The following is an 18,581-nucleotide window of genomic DNA, read 5'->3' as shown; positions in this document are numbered from 1 at the left end:
ATTTTTTCCTGAGAGCTGAGGTTTTTTCACATAATATATCCGAATACCAGAGAGTTGTTATTTTTCGTTTTTAGGTTAGGATTTTTCAAAGTTAATATTTCTATGTGACTAGACTGGATGTATGTGACTATATTTCAATCAATTGGCAAGTGTGTTATTTTTTTCAAAAAAAGCCAGCTAGTAGGCTTTGATTTGACATGCCGATCATCTGAATCGGTCCAGTAGTTCAAAAGTAATAAATTTTTGACAAAAGTCATTTTTAGGAAAAAAGGGAAAAATGATTTTTTGGACCATCTGGTAACTTTGAAAAATCAAAACTCCAAAACGAAAAAAAAACCGCCTCCCTGATTTCGAGATATGTTATGTGTTATGTGAAAAATCCTCAGCTTTCCATGAAAAAAATATATATGTATATATATATATATATATATATATATATATATATATATATATATATATATATACATAATCAATATATCAAATTAAAGCCAATCACCTTGTCTTTTTCGAAAAAATACTAAATCTGCAGAAAATTTGAATTCTGCTCTCGATTTTATTGATTGTATTCGTTTTTTATTGTTTTCACAGTCTCGGGACCAAAGGTGCTATAGTTTTTTATATTTTTTTTCTGGAAAGCTGAGGATTTTTCACATAACATATCTCGAAACAAGGGAGGCGTTCTTTTTCGTTTTTGAGTTATGATTTTTCTCTGAATAAAAAAGGATTTTGTTTTCGTAATTATTGATTATATATGTTTTTTATAGCTTACATCGTTTCGAGACCACGGGCGCCATATTTTTTTTATATTTTTTGCTGAAAGCTGAGGTTTTTTCACATAATATATCCAAATACCAGAGAGGTGTTATTTTTCCTTTTTAAGTTATGGTTTTTCAAAGTTAACATGTTTTCGGTTTTCGTTCAATATTTCTATGCGGCTAGACTGAATGTAAGTGACTATAATCCAATTAATTGGCAAATGTGTTATTTTAAAAATAGGCTAGCTAGTAGGCTTCAATTTGATACATCGATCATCTAAATCGGTCCAGTAGTTCAAAAGTAATACATATTTTTTTTCCAAAATATATATTTTTATTAAGGCTCATATGGCGTCAGCCTAACGGGGTCGGGAGTTCAATATTTCGACAATGTTTGCTTACAACTATGTTAGTAATATGTAACCGATTACTCGCGGTTGGCTCGAGGTTAGTATTACAAGTGTTCTCATAATTGGTATGTTGCAGTCTTCGATGCTCTGTACGTGTGCCCGACACGGGATACTTCCTATTGGGATGCAGCTGACCATTAATCAGCAACGCCCCCCTAGTCTGTACCCCATATCTAGCGTGGTGCGTCTTTCTCGACTCGAGGAATCCAGGATGGAATGGTCACTAGCCGGCGCAATCATCAGCTCGTGTAGAGTTGTCATGAGCGGTACAACCTTTGGCTCTTGTTGAATGATCAGTGGACTGCACAACCTTTGGCCCGTGTATCTGTAAAGAGTGTGCGTATGTATTGCCGCGACTAAGTAAAAGTTTATCGTTTGGATAGGAGGGATATGAAACGGGGACACAACGAAGGAAACATCATTAAACGTTGACTAAGCGTTTCTGAGGAACAGGTATAGATGAAGCAGAAGATCAGGATCACGACTACCTAAGATATCCCGGACGGGGATATCCGATTGTCTGCCTTGTGCTCTCAGTGCTCTAGAGAGCTGAGAGCGAGCAGCATGGAACCGGATACACGACCAGACAACATGCTCGATGTCGTGGTAACCATCGCCACAATCACAAAGATTGTTTGCTGCGAGCCCAATGCGATAGAGATGCGCGTTTAGGTTGTAGTGATTGGACATAAGCCGAGATATCACGCGAATGAAATCACGATCTACATTCAATCCCTTGAACCATGCACTCGTCGAGACCTTAGGGATAATCGTGTGTAACCAACGACCGAACTCATCACCACTCCACATGCGCTGCCAACTTACGAGCGTATACTGACGAGGAATGTGGAAAAACTCATTATAGGCAGTATGTATATACATATATATATATATATATATATATATATATATATATATATATATATATATATATATATAAATATATATATATATATATATATATATATATATACATATATATATATATATATATATATATATATATATATATATATATATATATATATATATATATATATATATTTATCTATATATATAAAAATGGAGTGATGTCTGTCTGTCTGTCTAATTCTTATAGACTCGGAAACTACTGAACCGATTGACATGAAAATTGGTATGTAGGGGTTTTTGGCGCCGGGGAAGGTTTTCGTGATATTTTGAGACCCCTCCCCCCTCTCTAAGGGGGGGCTGCCATACAAATGAAACAAAAATTTCTGCATTACTCGGAAATTAACCAAGCAAACGAAACCAAAGTTGGCATGTGAAAGTTTTAGGGTGCAATAAATGTTTCTATGATGGTTTGACAGTCCTTCCCCCACTCAAAGGGAGGGCTGCTATACAAATGAAACACAAATTTCTGCATTACTCGAGAATTAATCAAGCAAATTAAACCAAATTAGGCATATGGAAACTTTAGGGTGCAATGAATGTTTCTATGGTGGTTAGATACCCCTCCCCCCTCTCTTAGGGGTGGCTGCCATACAAATAAAACACAAATTTCTGCATTACTCGAGAATTAATCAAGTAAATGAGCGGGACGAAGTTGGCCGGGTTAGCTAGTGTATATATATATATATATATATATATATATATATATATATATATATATATATATATATATATATATATATATAACGCATATCGATGGGAGGCACATCATTTTGAAGCTTTCAGGTATAAGAATATTTTTCGTACATATTTTTCTCTTGGGTAAATGTTGGTGTAGTGGGCAACAATAACGGGAAGAATTTTAAAATCGATTTTTCTTTGGTTTTTTTTTCAAGAATACTCTGGACTAAACCAATTTTTTGCCAATCTACCCAACAGCAAATCTTAACCTTTTTTTCCAAAATATATATTTTTATCAAGGCTCATATGGCGTTAGCCTCACGGGGCCGGGAGTCCAATACTTTGACAATTTTTCTTATTATCTATGTTAGTAATATGTAACCGATTACTCGCGGTTGGCTCGAGGTTAGTATTACAAGTGTTTTCGTAATTGGGATGTTGCTGTCTCCAATGCTCTGAACGTGTGCCCGACACGGGATACTTCCTATTGGGATGCAGCTGACCAGTAATCAGCAACGCCCCTCTAGTCTGTACCTCATATCTAGCGTGGTGCGTCTTTCTCGACTCGAGGAATCCAGGATAGAATGGTCACTAGCCGGCGCAATCATCAGTTCGTGTAGAGTTGTCATGAGCGGTACAACCTTTGGCTCTTGTTGAATGAACAGTGGACTTTACAACCTTTGGCCCGTGTATCTGTAAAGAGTGTGTGTATGTATTGCCGCGACTAAGTAAAAGTTCATCGATCGGATAGGAGGGATATGAAACGGGGACACGACGAAGGAAACATCATTAAACGTTGACATCGGCGTTTCTGAGGAACAGGTATAGATGAAGCAGAAGATCAGGATCACGGCTACCTAAGATATCCCGGACAGGGATATCCGATTGTCTGCCTTGTGCTCTCAGTGCTCTAGAGAGCTGAGAGCGAGCAGCATGGAACCGGATACACGATCAGACAACATGCTCGATGTCGTGGTAGCCATCGCCACAATCACAAAGATTGTTTGCTGCGAGGTTGTAGTGATTGGACATAAGCCGAGATATCACGCGAATGAAATCACGACCTACATTCAATTCCTTGAACCATGCACTCGTCGAGACCTTAGGGATAATCGTATGTAACCAACGACCGAACTCATCTTCTCTCCACATGCGCTGCCAAATTACGAGCGTGTGCTGACGAGGAATGTGAAAAAATTCGTTATAAGCAATTTGCCTTTCAACGGAATCGAGCAATGAGAGGGAACCCATGCTAAGGTAATCTTGAATAACTTTTCGACCAAAACACTCAATAGTTGTCTTATTCTTGTAAGGAAATAAGATGAGCGTTTATCAACTTTCATTGAGCGGATTGCCTCTATTGAGCTGAGACTGTCTGAAAAAATAAAATAATGGTCGATGGGCAGTGTTTCAATGATCCCTAGAGCATTGTATATCGCACCCATTTCAGCGACATACACGGAACAAGGATCTTTGAGTTTGAAAGAGGCACTGGAATTTTAATTGAAGATGCCGAAGCCAGTGGACCCGTTTATGAATGAACCGTCAGTAAAGAACATTTTATCAGATCTAACTTTACCCCCATATTCTGCCGAAAATATCGGCGGAATAGAATCTGAGCGTAGATGATCTGGGATTCCATGGATTTTTTGTCGCATGGGCAGATCAAAAATGACAGAGGAACTGCAAAAGTATGGGAAGCAAACTTGGTTGGAGATGCCTGGTGAAGGGTGCACGTCGTGGATAAGGTACTCATGGTATAAAGACATAAAACTTGACTGAGGATTCAGCTGGAGTAGATTTTCGAAATTATCAATCACTAATGGATTCATGATCTTGCAACGGATGAGAAATCTGTAGGATAATTCTGTGAACCGAAGAGTAAGCGGGGGTACTCCTGCCAAAACTTCGAGACTCATCGTATGTGTCGAATGCAAATACCCCATTGCTATACGCAAGCAACGATATTGTATTCTCTCCAGCTTGAGAATATGAATGCTGATCGGAAGCAAAAACTGCCATATTCTAACACTGATAATATCGTTGTTTTGTATAACTGAATGAGGTCTCCTGGATGGGCACCCCACCATGTTCCGGTTATTGTTTGGAGAAAATTGATTCTTTGCTGGCATTTCTGTTTCAAATACGCAATGTGTATTCCCCAGGTACATTTAGAGTCAAAATATACTCCAAGGTATTTGAAAAACATCGAGTGCCTGATCGTTTTGCCGGATGGGTGAAGCTGGAATTGGGCGGGTTCGTGCTTCCTAGAAAAAACGACCATTTCGGTTTTCTCCGTAGAGAATTCGATACCCAGCTTGAGAGCCCACGTGAACAGGTTGTTCAGGGTATCTTGCAAGGATTTTTTCAGAATGGCGGGATTAGTAACCGTGATGGAAATAACTCCATCGTCTGCAAGTTGTCTCAACGTGCAATCTCTAGTTAGACAATCTTCTATATCATTGACGTAAAAACTGTACAAGAGGGGGCTTAGGCAGGAGCCTTGCGGTAGGCCCATAAAACTGTATCGAGAAGATTTCAAGCTGCCATGATTGAAAAACATGTGCTTTTCTGACAGTAAATTGTACAGGAAATTATTCAGAATTGGTGAAAGTCCACGATTATGAAGCTTCTCTGAGAGAATTTCCATGGAAACTGAATCAAATGCCCCTTTGATATCGAGGAAAACGGAAGCCATTTGTTCTTTGCGAGCAAATGCGATTTGGATTTCAGAAGATAGCAGCGCGAGACAATCGTTCGTCCCTTTACCTCGGCGGAAGCCAAACTGCGTATTTGAGAGCAAATTGTTCGCTTCAACCCACTTGTCCAAACGAAGTAGAATCATTTTCTCTAACAATTTACGAATACAGGATAACATTGCAATCGGCCTATACGAACTGTGATCGCAAGCCGGCTTGTTGGGTTTTCGTATGGCTATCACTCTCACTTGCCTCCAGTCATGCGGTACAATATTCAGCTCCAAAAACTTGTTGAACAAGTTCAGCAAACGCTGTTTCGCCAAGTCTGGAAGATTCTTCAACAAGTTGAATTTAATCTTGTCCGACCCCGGAGCTGAATTGTTACATGAGAGGAGGGCAATTGAGAATTCTACCATCGAAAAATTCTCATAGTCGCATTGGAGCGGAATGTCGCGTACGACGCTTTGTGCAGGAACGGAATCGGGACAAACCTTTTTTGCAAATTTGAAAATCAAACGGTCAGAGTATTCCTCACTTTCATTTGTATGGTTCCAGCCACGCATTCTCCTAGCCGTATTCCAAAGAGTGCTCATAGCGGCCTCCCTTGACAAACCATTGACGAACTTCCGCCAATATCCACGCTTTTTTGCTTTAATCAGACCTTTTAGTTTGGCTTCTAGAGCTTGGTACTTTCGAAACCATTCCACTAGTCCAGTTTTCCGGAATTTTTTGAAAGCGGATGATTTTTCAAGGCAGACCTTTGAACACTCCTTGTCCCACCAAAGTGATGGAGGACGACGTCGGAAAGTAGTGTTCTTTTGAGCTTGAAGTGCGCTTTCGTAAATCAAACTCGATATAAAATTATACTCTTCGAGTGGAGGAAGTTCATGCATTGAAGCAAGTGCTTCAGATATTATTTCTGCAAATTTTCTCCAGTCAATATTTTTCGTGAGGTCATACGCAATATCGACTGGCTCACGAGAACCTGATTCATTGGCGATCGATAAAATTATTGGCAGGTGATCACTACCGTGGGGATCTTGGATTACCTTCCACGTGCAATCCAGGGATAACGAAGAAGATCAAAGTGATATGTCTAGCATGCTTGCCCGTGCAGGAGGGTTGGCTATTCTAGTTGCTTCCCCAGTATTCAAAACTGTCAATTTGAAGTTGTCGCACAGATCATAAATCAAAGTGACACGGTTGTCATCGTAGAGTGATCCCCATGCTGTTCCATGTGAGTTGAGGTCACCTAAGATTAGCCGCCGCTCCGGCAATGCCTCGATGATATCAAAAAACTGATGGCGGCCAACCATAGTTCTTGGAGGAATATATATCGAGGCAATGCAGAGGCCTTTGCCATTGATTTGTGACAGGCAAGCGACAACTTCAATGCCTGTCATCGATGGGAGAGTGACTCTATAGAAGGAGTGACATTTTTTGATCCCCAATAGTACGCCACCAAACGAGTCATTTCGATCGAGGCGAATAATGTTGAAATCTTGGAAATTCAGCTCGTCGGCTGAAGAAAGCCATGTTTCACAGAGAGAAAATACATCACAGTTAGAACTATGAACTAAAAATTTAAATTGATCTAGTTTAGGGATGATGCTTCTGCAATTCCACTGTATTACAGTGGTCAAATGCTTGACCTCTTGCACTGAATTAGGCATCGAGGGAAATGAACGCTGCTAAAAAACCACATTTTTCTTTCAAAAATGTTCTCACAATCGGAAGCAAACATAATACTATGCTTTTAGGGTTATTTATATTCAAAGCATTTAAAATGTTGTCCACCAGGTCAGATTTCAAGCTGATTGCTAAGGTTATCTAATTAACCTTATCAATCAGCTTTTATTTGTTTCCAAGAACGTTCCTGTAGGACCTTTCCACACAGAGACATTTCAGTGTGAATGAAAAATTACCCCTTTGTATTTGATGATGAATAATTCAATAAACAACCACCGCAAATCGAAAGGCAGTTTCAACAACTCCAGTAAATTCTGCATAGGGATAATTTGTTACTTTGACGGAAAAAAAAATTAAATTTTTTGCATCGATTTCAAAAAAGTGTCAAAAACTGGATTTTTATAGTGTTTTACAAAAGCCACTGTAGTTCTGCAAATATCTCAGTTAATTCTAATGTTTGCAGGCAAATTTTTAGCCTAGTGTATTCCCTAAACATCCGTGAACGTTTCATATTGATACGTTCAGCCGTTTTTCTAGCCGATTTTTCAAAGTTTGGAGTAAATTAGAGGAGCATTGAATCGCAAATCGTACCAGAAGTATAAAATCATACGCGACTCTCAGAATGAACGATTCGTTACTTTCGTATTTATGAGTTTGTGGGTGCGGAGTGCGTGTATGTGTGGAAATGCGAATGAATATGTGTGATTATCATCACTCCTTACAATATTTGTAGGGGAGATGGGGGTAAGACGGACATGTTAAGGAAACCTTCAATTGTATCTTTGGAAACTCTTGTTTTCAAAAATTTAAAAGCAGTTTCTTTCAGTTCAATATACTGGTTTTCGAAATAACAGGCCAACTGTTTTATAAAAATATGTTTTTCCATGTTTTTTACTGAAAATAAAACAAGCCGAAAAGTAGAACATTTTTATAGGTGCGGGTATAATGGACATGTAGTGGGGGGGTACGGACAGGTTCATAATACACGAAGCGTAGAGGTTTATCGCGAGAGGAATAATTTCACTCTCTCTCAGTGTTTGTGCGTCCAGTAACTGAAATAGAACAAAAAGAGAAAGCAATATAAAAAAGAGTTCAATATTCTTTCCTTCACTTTCCATCATGCATTGGATGTGATTATGGAAGTGACTGTCCATTCAACATACAAACATACATACAAACTAGAGATGGGCAAAACAGTTCATTTTGATGAACGGTTCACTCATTAACCGTTCATCTAAGTGAATCAGTTCTTTTGAACCGTTCTTTCGCTCTTTCGTTCGGCGGTATTAAGAACAACATAGAATGTTAGCCGGCACCCAACATCAATAGACAGCTATCAATTGATATCGTTGGATTGGATTATATTTTTGGAATTTAGTAGGGGAAGATAAGCTGCTTCTTCTTTAAAAGTCGCAAACTGTATGTGAAAATATTTTTATCGGTCGACAAAAGTTTATGTAATAATCTGATGCGCACAAAATATGTGCAATTTTTCATATTCTCTTTTTGGACAACACACAGGTTCCATGTAAGATCATATTTCATAATGTTCATTCAGGGGAAAAAATCAGCAGCGATTTTCACTAATAATCAATCATACAAACAATCACGATAACACGTACACGCAATAGGCCAAACAATTAATTGAAAGCAACAACAAAATTTTGCCCTCACTATAAGATTTTATGTTTACCTAATCCATCAATCGCCCCAGCATCGCCAAGATTTTTTTCTGATAATCAGGAAATATATGAATGTTACGCGGAATTGAAAGAATATATGAAATTGAAAATATATAGTTTTGCTTTTAAAACTATGGAAATCTATTCAATTTTTAACCCAAAATTGAGTATACATTAACAAAATAAACCCTGCGTTAGATGCGTTTTGCTCATAAATGACAATATCGTTTTATTTTCCTTACAAGCGATCTCGTTATATTCATCCATTCCGTCCAGCGCAAATCAGTTCAGCTGGACTAGTTCGTTCGCAAACAGTTCGCCCGCCAACACCTCGTTCTAAAACAGTTCGTTCCCAAACAGTTCACTCTCAATCAGTTCTTTCCCGTACAGTTCACTCGCAAACAGTTCGTTCACAAACAGTTCACTCGCAAACCGTTCTTTCGGATTCAGTTCGTTCACAAACCGTTCGCTCGCAATCAGTTCGTGGGGAGAACTACCGTTCTTTGAAAAAGAACGACCGTTCGTTCACTCTTTTCAGCGAACTAGTTCTTTCGTACCGTTCGTGAACGGTTTGCCCATCTCTAATACAAACGTATGAAAACGAAAGTTACGAATCGTTCGTTCAGAGAGTCGCGTAGGATTTTGTACTGATACGATTGCGATTAAATGCTCCTCTAATTTACTCCAAACTTTGAAAAATCGGCTAGCAAAACGGCTAAACTTATCAATATGAAACGTTCACATATGTTTAGGGAATACACTAGGCTAAAAATTTACCTGCAAACATTAGAATTAACTGAGATATTTGCAGAACTACAGTGGATTTTGTAAAACACTATAAAAATCCAGTTTTTGGCACTTTTTTGAAATCGATGCAAAAAAATTAAATTTTACAAATTATCCCTATGCGGAATTTACTGGAGTTTTTGAAACTGCCTTTCGATTTGCGGTGCGATGGTTGTTTATTGAATTATTCATCATCAAAGACGAAGGGGTAAATTTTCATTCAAACTAAAATATCTCTGTGTAAGACGGTCCTACAGGAACGTTCTTGGAACCAAATAAAAGCTGATTGATAGGGTTAATTGGATTTGCTGTCGAGTAGGTTGGCAAAAAACCGGGTTAGTCCAGAATATTCTTGAAAAAACAAAGAAAAATCGATTTTAAATTTCTGCCCGTTATTGTTGCCCACTACACCAACATTTACCAAGAAAAAAATATGTACGAAAAATATTCTAATACCTGAAAGGTGTAGCTTCAAAATTATGCTCCTCCCATCGATATGCGTTGATTTTTCACGAAGATACAGCATGTCAAAAATCACTTGAAATATCCGACTTCGCATTCTGTTCCTTTTAATTTTTTTGTCGAGTGTATATATAATTAGAAATACTTACCATTCGCTTCTTATTGAGTAACGAATCCTAGGGATAAAGAGGTTCTACCTTGTTTCGTAATCCACCGTTGAAACTGTGAGTCCGTTCCGCGTTGTTGGTAAAGAGCCGACCTTGAGGTAATAATAACCTCTGAACTAGTCGCTACTTATAGGATATAACCAATCCGGAATCTACAACATTCTCTACCTTCTGGAGAAAGGAGAAAGTGTAGAATGAAATCATGGTTCCGGCCGCTCGAAGGTGCTGCGCTATCTATAAGTTTACCCAAAGCTGGAGAGGAAGACCGAGCGTAAAGTGGCCTCATTGTTCCGCAGCATGAACATTTAGACATTTCTATGAAGAAGGGTCAGTCGAGGCTGGCCATGTCTGAGCAGCCCAGAAGGAGTGGCTGAAGTCGCTGCTAAATAACATATTTCCGGTGAAACACAATAATGTGGCCATAGGGGTCCAAGTAATTTACGAAATCTTCAAGTCACTGTGCTTGTTATTCGGGCTTGAAAAATGAACATTGGGCCATATTATAGAAATCGAATCGAGGATTCGATACAATCACTATCACTATCACACCGAGTAAAATCTGGAATTATAGAAATCGAGGAAAACAGCTCGACTCGTTACTCTGCTCGAATGTCAGTGGCAGTAATGAAATATTTTGAAACGAGTTTGAAATGTTTCACAAAGCACTATAGAAAGGATGCCAAATCTTTTTTTTAGACATCGGCCATGAAAATTATATATCTATATTTCCAAAAGTATTAATATGGTTATGTTTTGGAGAAAACTGATATTCCCTCTACGAATGAAGCTTAATGGGTGTAATGCATGCATGGATGTGTAATAAAAACGACTTCATGGAACAATTTGCTTTACAAAAAATATAATTATTAGAAAATGAAATGAATTCCGTAAAGAGTCACGCATGCATTCCACTTTTTTTAGCAAAACAATTTTTTTGCATGTAATTTTCTTTTAGCGTCGATTTCTCGTAGCGGTGTTAATAGCTTTATTGTATTGGGCCACCAACTGTGGCCCTAAATTTTCGCTTTTTGTGTGCTAGTGTTTTCTTTACCTTTCACCTCGTGTCAATCCAAATCTATAATTTAAAAAAAATCATTATTGTTTTGCAAGATATTTCAGCTTTAGCATATGGTATAGAAAGTTTGGTATAAAATAGCAATAAAAAACAGGAAGTGGGTTATATCTATGGTATAACCGCAAGGGTGACGTAGGACTATCGTTGATTTAGAGATCATTTGTTTGAAGTTGAATCTGAATTCATTATGAATGAATGAATATTTGGAGAACTTCGAAAACGAGAGCGTTACGTTGGAGCCACAAGGTTTTATGCATCCAATATTGGATACGGAAATATCCTACTGATGGGGAAGAATAATCTTCAGAAGCTATCCTGTTAATTGCGATTGATTGAAAAATCACAAAACCAAATGTATTTGGTCACAGTGTTTCATGGATAGAAAACATTAAAATAAACTCTTTCACATGAATGTAATTCTAAATTCCCAGAGGAACTGGCAGATTATTTTCAGTAACGATTAGATATTTCCACATTTTCCTCGATACTGGAAGCCCACCAGTGGTTAATGCTAACTCGATAACCATCTGTTAATAGCACTTGATTGAAACATATTTGGTCACAGTGTTACATGGATAGAAAACATTCAATTAAACTCTTTCACATGAATATATTTTGAAAATTCCCAGAGGAACTGGCAGATTATTTTCAGTAGCGATTAGTTATTTCCACATTTTCCTCGATACTGGAAGCCCACCAGTGGTTAATGCCAACTCGATAACCACCTGTTAATAGCACATGATTGAAATATATTTGGTCACAGTGTTACATGGATAGAAAACATTCAATTAAACTCTTTCACATGAATATATTTTGAAAATTCCCAGAGGAACTGGCAGATTATTTTCCAGCAATGATTAGATCTTTCCGGAACTTTCCCGATGCTGAATGGCATCCTAACGGAAAGAGTTCTGCGCGTGTATGTGTCGATGCTTCGCCGTCCACCTCCTCCAGCACGTTAGGCAACGATGTTGTCTTGTCGATGTCCTCACGAAAAATGAATGTGTCTCACCACCAGCATATCGCTTAAGTATGCTTTTTGTGTGTGATTGAATAGAGAGAAGGCGTGGTTTACGATGGCAATTTGGAAGGCAAACTAGAGGGGAATGAACTCTCTGAGCTCGGAACTTTCGGCGACTGAGCAATAATCGATTGCGGGCGCATACAATATTGGATACGGAAATATCCTACTGATGGGGAAGAATAATCTTCTGAAGCTATCCTGTTAATTGCGATTGATTGAAAAACCACAAAACCAAATGTATTTGGTCACAGTGTTACATGGATAGAAAACATTCAATTAAACTCTTTCACATGAATATATTTTGAAAATTCCCAAAGGAACTGGCAGATTATTTTCAGTAACGATTAGATATTTCCACATTTTCCTCGATACTGGAAGCCCACCAGTGGTTAATGCCAACTCGATAACCACCTGTTAATAGCACTTGATTGAAACATATTTGGTCACAGTGTAACATGGATAGAAAACATTCAATTAAACTCTTTCACATGAATATATTTTGAAAATTCCCAGAGGAACTGGCAGATTATTTTCCAGCAATGATTAGATCTTTCCGGAACTTTCCCGATGCTGAATGGCATCCTAACGGAAAGAGTTCTGCGCGTGTATGTGTCGATCCTTCACCGTCCACCTCCTCCAGCACGTTAGGCAACGATGTTGTCTTGTCGATGTCCTCACGAAAAATGAATGTGTCTCACCACCAGAATATCGCTTAAGTATGCTTTTTGTGTGTGATTGAATCGAGAGAAGGTGTGGTTTACGATGGCAATTTGGAAGGCAAACTAGAGGGGAATGAACTCTCTGAGCTCGGAACTTTCGGCGACTGAGCAATAATCGATTGCGGGCGCATACAATATTGGATACGGAAATATCCTACTGATGGGGAAGAATAATCTTCTGAAGCTATCCTGTTAATTGCGATTGATTGAAAAACCACAAAACCAAATGTATTTGGTCACAGTGTTACATGGATAGAAAACATTCAATTAAACTCTTTCACATGAATATATTTTGAAAATTCCCAAAGGAACTGGCAGATTATTTTCAGTAACGATTAGATATTTCCACATTTTCCTCGATACTGGAAGCCCACCAGTGGTTAATGCCAACTCGATAACCACCTGTTAATAGCACTTGATTGAAACATATTTGGTCACAGTGTAACATGGATAGAAAACATTCAATTAAACTCTTTCACATGAATATATTTTGAAAATTCCCAGAGGAACTGGCAGATTATTTTCCAGCAATGATTAGATCTTTCCGGAACTTTCCCGATGCTGAATGGCATCCTAACGGAAAGAGTTCTGCGCGTGTATGTGTCGATCCTTCGCCGTCCACCTCCTCCAGCACGTTAGGCAACGATGTTGTCTTGTCGATGTCCTCACGAAAAATGAATGTGTCTCACCACCAGAATATCGCTTAAGTATGCTTTTTGTGTGTGATTGAATCGAGAGAAGGTGTGGTTTACGATGGCAATTTGGAAGGCAAACTAGAGGGGAATGAACTCTCTGAGCTCGGAACTTTCGGCGACTGAGCAATAATCGATTGCGGGCGCATACAATATTGGATACGGAAATATCCTACTGATGGGGAAGAATAATCTTCTGAAGCTATCCTGTTAATTGCGATTGATTGAAAAACCACAAAACCAAATGTATTTGGTCACAGTGTTACATGGATAGAAAACATTCAATTAAACTCTTTCACATGAATATATTTTGAAAATTCCCAAAGGAACTGGCAGATTATTTTCAGTAACGATTAGATATTTCCACATTTTCCTCGATACTGGAAGCCCACCAGTGGTTAATGCCAACTCGATAACCACCTGTTAATAGCACTTGATTGAAACATATTTGGTCACAGTGTAACATGGATAGAAAACATTCAATTAAACTCTTTCACATGAATATATTTTGAAAATTCCCAGAGGAACTGGCAGATTATTTTCCAGCAATGATTAGATCTTTCCGGAACTTTCCCGATGCTGAATGGCATCCTAACGGAAAGAGTTCTGCGCGTGTATGTGTCGATCCTTCGCCGTCCACCTCCTCCAGCACGTTAGGCAACGATGTTGTCTTGTCGATGTCCTCACGAAAAATGAATGTGTCTCACCACCAGAATATCGCTTAAGTATGCTTTTTGTGTGTGATTGAATCGAGAGAAGGTGTGGTTTACGATGGCAATTTGGAAGGCAAACTAGAGGGGAATGAACTCTCTGAGCTCGGAACTTTCGGCGACTGAGCAATAATCGATTGCGGGCGCATACAATATTGGATACGGAAATATCCTACTGATGGGGAAGAATAATCTTCTGAAGCTATCCTGTTAATTGCGATTGATTGAAAAACCACAAAACCAAATGTATTTGGTCACAGTGTTACATGGATAGAAAACATTCAATTAAACTCTTTCACATGAATATATTTTGAAAATTCCCAAAGGAACTGGCAGATTATTTTCAGTAACGATTAGATATTTCCACATTTTCCTCGATACTGGAAGCCCACCAGTGGTTAATGCCAACTCGATAACCACCTGTTAATAGCACTTGATTGAAACATATTTGGTCACAGTGTAACATGGATAGAAAACATTCAATTAAACTCTTTCACATGAATATATTTTGAAAATTCCCAGAGGAACTGGCAGATTATTTTCCAGCAATGATTAGATCTTTCCGGAACTTTCCCGATGCTGAATGGCATCCTAACGGAAAGAGTTCTGCGCGTGTATGTGGCGATCCTTCACCGTCCACCTCCTCCAGCACGTTAGGCAACGATGTTGTCTTGTCGATGTCCTCACGAAAAATGAATGTGTCTCACCACCAGAATATCGCTTAAGTATGCTTTTTGTGTGTGATTGAATCGAGAGAAGGTGTGGTTTACGATGGCAATTTGGAAGGCAAACTAGAGGGGAATGAACTCTCTGAGCTCGGAACTTTCGGCGACTGAGCAATAATCGATTGCGGGCGCATACAATATTGGATACGGAAATATCCTACTGATGGGGAAGAATAATCTTCTGAAGCTATCCTGTTAATTGCGATTGATTGAAAAACCACAAAACCAAATGTATTTGGTCACAGTGTTACATGGATAGAAAACATTCAATTAAACTCTTTCACATGAATATATTTTGAAAATTCCCAAAGGAACTGGCAGATTATTTTCAGTAACGATTAGATATTTCCACATTTTCCTCGATACTGGAAGCCCACCAGTGGTTAATGCCAACTCGATAACCACCTGTTAATAGCACTTGATTGAAACATATTTGGTCACAGTGTAACATGGATAGAAAACATTCAATTAAACTCTTTCACATGAATATATTTTGAAAATTCCCAGAGGAACTGGCAGATTATTTTCCAGCAATGATTAGATCTTTCCGGAACTTTCCCGATGCTGAATGGCATCCTAACGGAAAGAGTTCTGCGCGTGTATGTGTCGATCCTTCGCCGTCCACCTCCTCCAGCACGTTAGGCAACGATGTTGTCTTGTCGATGTCCTCACGAAAAATGAATGTGTCTCACCACCAGAATATCGCTTAAGTATGCTTTTTGTGTGTGATTGAATCGAGAGAAGGTGTGGTTTACGATGGCAATTTGGAAGGCAAACTAGAGGGGAATGAACTCTCTGAGCTCGGAACTTTCGGAGACTGAGCAATAATCGATTGCGGGCGCATACAATATTGGATACGGAAATATCCTACTGATGGGGAAGAATAATCTTCTGAAGCTATCCTGTTAATTGCGATTGATTGAAAAACCACAAAACCAAATGTATTTGGTCACAGTGTTACATGGATAGAAAACATTCAATTAAACTCTTTCACATGAATATATTTTGAAAATTCCCAAAGGAACTGGCAGATTATTTTCAGTAACGATTAGATATTTCCACATTTTCCTCGATACTGGAAGCCCACCAGTGGTTAATGCCAACTCGATAACCACCTGTTAATAGCACTTGATTGAAACATATTTGGTCACAGTGTAACATGGATAGAAAACATTCAATTAAACTCTTTCACATGAATATATTTTGAAAATTCCCAGAGGAACTGGCAGATTATTTTCCAGCAATGATTAGATCTTTCCGGAACTTTCCCGATGCTGAATGGCATCCTAACGGAAAGAGTTCTGCGCGTGTATGTGGCGATCCTTCACCGTCCACCTCCTCCAGCACGTTAGGCAACGATGTTGTCTTGTCGATGTCCTCACGAAAAATGAATGTGTCTCACCACCAGAATATCGCTTAAGTATGCTTTTTGTGTGTGATTGAATCGAGAGAAGGTGTGGTTTACGATGGCAATTTGGAAGGCAAACTAGAGGGGAATGAACTCTCTGAGCTCGGAACTTTCGGCGACTGAGCAATAATCGATTGCGGGCGCATACAATATTGGATACGGAAATATCCTACTGATGGGGAAGAATAATCTTCTGAAGCTATCCTGTTAATTGCGATTGATTGAAAAACCACAAAACCAAATGTATTTGGTCACAGTGTTACATGGATAGAAAACATTCAATTAAACTCTTTCACATGAATATATTTTGAAAATTCCCAAAGGAACTGGCAGATTATTTTCAGTAACGATTAGATATTTCCACATTTTCCTCGATACTGGAAGCCCACCAGTGGTTAATGCCAACTCGATAACCACCTGTTAATAGCACTTGATTGAAACATATTTGGTCACAGTGTAACATGGATAGAAAACATTCAATTAAACTCTTTCACATGAATATATTTTGAAAATTCCCAGAGGAACTGGCAGATTATTTTCCAGCAATGATTAGATCTTTCCGGAACTTTCCCGATGCTGAATGGCATCCTAACGGAAAGAGTTCTGCGCGTGTATGTGTCGATCCTTCGCCGTCCACCTCCTCCAGCACGTTAGGCAACGATGTTGTCTTGTCGATGTCCTCACGAAAAATGAATGTGTCTCACCACCAGAATATCGCTTAAGTATGCTTTTTGTGTGTGATTGAATCGAGAGAAGGTGTGGTTTACGATGGCAATTTGGAAGGCAAACTAGAGGGGAATGAACTCTCTGAGCTCGGAACTTTCGGCGACTGAGCAATAATCGATTGCGGGCGCATACAATATTGGATACGGAAATATCCTACTGATGGGGAAGAATAATCTTCTGAAGCTATCCTGTTAATTGCGATTGTTTGAAAAACCACAAAACCAAATGTATTTGGTCACAGTGTTACATTGATAGAAAACATTCAATTAAACTCTTTCACATGAATATATTTTGAAAATTCCCAAAGGAACTGGCAGATTATTTTCAGTAACGATTAGTTATTTCCACATTTTCCTCGATACTGGAAGCCCACCAGTGGTTAATGCCAACTCGATAACCACCTGTTAATAGCACTTGATTGAAACATATTTGGTCACAGTGTTACATGGATAGAAAACATTCAATTAAACTCTTTCACATGAATATATTTTGAAAATTCCCAAAGGAACTGGCAGATTATTTTCAGTAACGATTAGATATTTCCACATTTTCCTCGATACTGGAAGCCCACCAGTGGTTAATGTCAACTCGATAACCACCTGTTAATAGCCGCGCGTGTATGTGTGTGTAGCGATGTCTTCCCAGGGAACCGTTTGTGGCATCACTCTCCTCCTGATAGATTCCCTTCTGGCCTAGGGTGCACAAACAGGCTCTTGGTGACACCGTTCATCCGCGCTTTCATGATAAATAAAGAGCTTCACCGCAACAGCGACAACATGCTCCAATCGCTGTTCAATTAGAACTGAGTGGATTTCCGAGCGCCGCTCGCTTATATACCGATTGGTGATTTCAATAGCCTGTTTTGAAAGCAATTTTAAGACTATTGAAACAAGTTTTTGGATCAAAAAGTAACAAGTATATAACGCGTAGACATTTTATCTTTCGAATGAAGTGTTTATCATACCATTTCGTTCAGTTGTTTAGGAGCTATTAACGCTCAAAATCTCGGTCTCCGGCGTAACGCTTTCGTTTTCGAAACTTTGATTTTACACCCCGGTATAGAAATGAAAGACGTAGTCCTACGTCAAAAACCATTTCGAACGCCCTTGATGTCGCCTTGTTCTGGATTTGCCACCAAAGCAGTTTGTATAAAGAACAAACTTTTTTCTTTTGCTACCTGATGCCGTTTTGCGATTGCGTTTGCCACTCGCCACTCGCTGCAACTGCCTGTTGTCTTGATGTCCACCGAACCGAATGTGTTC

Source organism: Toxorhynchites rutilus, chromosome 1, assembly GCF_029784135.1.
Source record: "Toxorhynchites rutilus septentrionalis strain SRP chromosome 1, ASM2978413v1, whole genome shotgun sequence".
In the NCBI taxonomy this organism is placed as follows: Eukaryota; Metazoa; Arthropoda; class Insecta; order Diptera; family Culicidae; genus Toxorhynchites; species Toxorhynchites rutilus.
Note: the sequence above shows the minus strand (reverse complement) of the source record.